Source organism: Nicotiana attenuata, unplaced genomic scaffold, assembly GCF_001879085.1.
Source record: "Nicotiana attenuata strain UT unplaced genomic scaffold, NIATTr2, whole genome shotgun sequence".
NCBI classification, from domain to species: domain Eukaryota; kingdom Viridiplantae; phylum Streptophyta; class Magnoliopsida; order Solanales; family Solanaceae; genus Nicotiana; species Nicotiana attenuata.
In genome coordinates, this window is record NW_017673531.1 from 54,168 (window position 1) to 59,105 (window position 4,938).

The following is a 4,938-nucleotide window of genomic DNA, read 5'->3' on the forward strand; positions in this document are numbered from 1 at the left end:
GAATTTCTGTAAATCAGGTTAGATGCCGTGTTTAGGCCTTATGCCAATGTTGTTTGGACCGTTAGAGGTCTTTTATTGCTATCGTCTCATTGTTTTCGATTGAAAATCTATACTCAGTCATGTTTACACTTATTTACTGCAATACTCAGTCTCTATTACTCCGTTTTGATGTATCATATCAATGTTGTTTGGGGTGAATGCCTTATTTTACTAATTTATGACTGAGTGAGGCCGAGTGCCTGTTTTGGGAGGATATTATAGGATTGGGCTGCACGCTGCAGCATGTTTTACTGATTTATGACTGAGTGAGGGCGAGGGCCTGATTAGTTAGGATATTTATGGGATCGGGCTGCACCCCGCAGCATGTTTTACTAATTTATGACTGAGTGAGGCCGAGGGACTAATTTGTGAGGATATATATGTTTAGCTAATTTATGACTGAGTGAGACTGAGGGCCTGATTGATTTATGCCATGATTGGCTTGTTATAGCACTTGGGCTGAAGGAGCCCCTCCGGAGTCTGCACACCCCTACTGAGTGCGAGTGCCGAGTGACTGGAGGCATGAGTGATGGCGAGGTTTGCCCGAGGGGATGTATATGAGTGATGGTGAGGTTTTCCCGAGGGGCTGTATCTGAGTTATGGTGAGGTTTGCCCGAGGGGTTGTATACGAGTGATGTTTGCCCGAGCAGCTGTTTATGATTTCATCATTTTGCTCACTTTTGAAAGAACCTTTGTTCGAAAACTGTTGAAATATGTTCTAAATGATTTTACTGGAACTGGATTTAAACGAGCTGATTTGATTTAAACTATGGTTTTAAAAGCATGCCGTATTTTATCGAGTTTTTGTGATATGAACTTTACTTGCATTATTGCTCGTCACTACTTCTCAGTCTTTATTTATTGTTGTTACTTACTGAGTTGGCGTACTCACGTTACTCTCTGCACCTTGTGTGCAGATCCAGGCATTTCTATACACAGTAGCGAGTGTTGATTATTCAGTTGCAGATCCATCGGAGTTTGCAAGGTAGCTGCCTGGCAATCGCAGCGCTGCTTTCCTCCCTCTTTATCTTCCCTTAGTTGTATTCAATTATTTCCAGACTATGTTAGTCTTGATATTGTTAGGCGGTTGTAGTAGATGCTCATGACTTGTGACACCCCGATGTCGAGTTTTATCTTTCGCACTTTGTTTTCATTTGAACTCTTTTATGAGGGTTTTATATTAAATAGCTTTGGAACTATCTTTGAAATGAAAATATCAATTTGTTTTTGGCAATATGTCAACTTTCCTAGTACCACGATAGGCGCCATCACGATAGGGTTAGTTTTGGGTTGTGACAAGTTGGTATCAGAGCCTAGGTTACATAGGTCTCACGAGTCATGAGCGGGTTTAGTAGAGTTTTGCAGATCGGTACGGTGATGTCTGTACTTATCTTCGAAAGGCTGCAAAACCTTTAGGAAATTCCACATTCTTGAATCCTTATCGTGCGGCATTGATTCAGATTGAAGTGTAACTCCTTGAATTCCTTCCACGTATTCGTGTGCGCACATGAGCGCTCGATATCAGCTGTGCATCGATGGCTTCTGATTCTCTGGATGAAGTGCGAGATGTGATTTCTGTGTGTTGATGTTGGGCCAGTCTGGAGGACTTGAGGCCGGGTTTTGACTGTAGCTTGAGCGCTGAGGTGTTGATTATGTGAGCACGTACTTTTGAATTTCAGAAGTTGGAGTAGGTTTCTAGTGTCATTTGTGACGTGTCTGAAAAATTTGGGGTCATTCAGACGTGATTTGATAGGTTTCGGCGTCGTTTGTAAAATTTGGAAATTTAAATGTTCTTAGGTGTGAATCCGAGGGTGATTTGGTGTTTTGATGTTGCTTTGAGAGATTCGAAGGCTTGACTAAGTTTGAACGATGTTATGGGATGTGTTGGTATGTTTGGTTGAGGTCCCGAGGGCCTCGGGTGAGTTCCGGGTGGTGAGCGGATCAAGTTTGAAGTTTGGAGAATGGCTGAAGTTTGGAACTCAGCTGTCATAACCGCACTTGCGGAGAGGGAGCCGCAGGTGCGAGCCGCAAAAGTGAAAGGAAAGGGACTGGCAGATTCCGCAGGTGCGAGTGGTTTGCCGCACCTGCAGTGGTCGCTGAAGCAGAATTGAGGGCGCATGTGCGAGGCGAACCGCAGATGCGTGAAGATTTCCGTGCCTGTAGAGCGCAAATGCGGTCTCGAGGCCGCAGGAGCGAGGTCCGGGTTTTAAGTGAAGTTTCGCACCTGCTATGGTCTTTCCGCAGGTGCGGCGTCGCAGAAGCGACAATTGGACCGCAGATACGGTATCTTTGGGCAGAAAGTATAAATAGCACAGTTTGCGAATTTTGGTTCATTTCCACCATTCTCAAGTCGATTTTTGGAGCTTTTGAAGGGATTTTGGAAGGAGATTCAAGGAATTTTCAGTGCGGTAAGTTGCTTGAGCTCTAATACTCTTATGTATGGTGTTTTCCCATTGTTTTATCAATTAATTAGTGGAATTAGGGTGAAAATGAGGGGTTAGGGCTTAGGATTTTGGAGAGTTTGATTTGAGGATTTGAGGGACCAAACGGAGTTGGATTTTGATAAATTTCGTATGTATGGACTCGTGAGTGAATGGGCTTTCAAGTTTTGTAAATTTTGTCGGATTCCAAGATGTGGGCTCGGGGGCCGGGTTTGAACCAATTTCGGGTTCTTGGTCTAATTTGATAGTTTTTCTTGTGGAATTCATTACAGTAGCACATATTGATGGTATTGTACTGGTTTTGAATAGATTAGGAGCTTTTGGAGGCCGAGTTGAGGGGCAAGAGCATCGCGGAGTAGAGATTTGATTGGCTTGAGGTAAGTAACGATTGTAAATCTAGTCCTGAGAGTATAAAACCCCAGATTTTGTGTCATGTGATATTTTGAGGTGGCGCACATGCTAGGTAACGGGCGTGTGGGCGTGCATCGTTAGGGATTGTGACTTGGTTCGTCCCGTATCATTTGTAAAGTTGAATATTTTTGTTGAAACTACATGCTTCTTACGTGATTTAGAAATAATTTCTGTAAATCAGGCTGGATGCCATCACTACAAGAAATATGATTTTTTGGGACAATGTTTAGTGGCAACTCAACCAGTTGCTACAAGAAATAAGGTTATTGCGGCGACTCACAAAGATTGCTACTAAAGCTGAAAGATTTAGTGGCGACCCTCTTCATCGCCACAGAAAGCAACATTTTAGTGGCGACTGTTCTTGTATCGCCACGAATGTTTATAAAATTTTCCAACAAAATATGGCTGTACAAAGTATTTGTGGCGACCTCCAACCAATCGCCATGGAAAGATTTTTTGGGGCGACTTTGTCGCTACAACAAGTGGAGAAATTGTGGCAACCTTTAAAAGCACCACTAAATCATAGGGATTTTACAATTTAGTATCTGATTTGGAAATCCCTCCAGAAATGTAGAAATACATATCTCATTTCACAAAAAAAAAAAAACAAATTGGGCTTTTCAAGCATACCCGGCGGCCTCTCCCCAAAATCACATCCGTGGCAAGTTTGATGCGGCAATTTCCCCTCACCCTTCTAAACTCGTCTCTTTTCTCTTTCGTATCTCCTCTCCTTCATCTGTTTCCTTCAAATCTAACCAAAATTTACCCAAATACACAAACCCTAGGGAGTCGATTAATGCAAACAACAGTGTAAGAAGAGAACACTAATTTTTTGCTTTATGATCTGAAGAGGCAAAAGCCCTAACCCTTTCTCTACCATTCCTTCAGCCATTTTGGTATTCTGGCTGTTGCTGTTCACAATCCCCGACATGCGGCAAGGGTTTAGATCTTCATTATTCATAAAGGGTAAATCGCACGAAATCCAGACCGGCAACCTCCCTCTTCCACCTTATTCTATATATATATATATATATATATATATATATATATATATATATATATANTATATATATATATATATATATATATATATATATATATATACGTTTTTCATGTGTAGTTGATTGATGTTTTTAGAATTTTCATTTTCATATTGGTGAATGTTCGTGAGTAGTGTATGCGCCTTTTTTCCCTTTTTATGTGACGCCTTCTAGATTTGTCTAATCTCCTTTATACTTGTTAGGATTGAAGTTCTTATTTGTCGGAGAAATTTGTTAAATCTTGCTCTTGATAAGCATGTATTCCTATTATTTTAGCCTCTATCTTATGAATGTAAATAATTATATTTTTGTCATACTGTTTTAAATAAAAGAAAACATAGAACTTTTGCTTTTGGCTTTCTTTTCTGACTAAAAGTTTAATTGTTGGTAGAGCATTCCTGTAAATATCATTGTAGGTTCTCATGTGTGGATTGAAGACCAATCAATGTTGCTTGGTTTGATGGAGAAGTATCACGGATAAATGGATAGGAGGTTCAGGTCTATATATTTGATGGGAGGAAGGTAAATATGTTAGTATTACCTTATTGATTGGTGGTGGATGTAGTTGCTGTTATTGGTAGTTATGGGTCGTTCAAAGTTTAGATACTCTAGCAATTCTATATCTATATACTCATGAGTTTGTTGTGTCCTTGTTACTTGATGTTCTTATTTTATGCTTTTCTGCAGAATATTGAACAGGGAAAGAGATGCAAGCTGGTGTGTTATGTGCATTCACAAGAATCAATTAATCTATATGTAGCTTTAACCGGTTTAAATTGACTAAAGAAGCTGGGTACTACTGACATAGTGTAAGTATCATATGCTATATATGTAGTTGTCTATATTTTTCAACATTTCAACCAGTTTATGTGAATCGCGTAGCATTACGAGCTGATGGAGCAGGGCACTGTGTGGTTTATTTATAATAGAATCATAGTTAGTATCTTAGATAATATTAACATATTGTAGTAAATAGGATATACATGCTAGTTAAATTTCAGACAAGT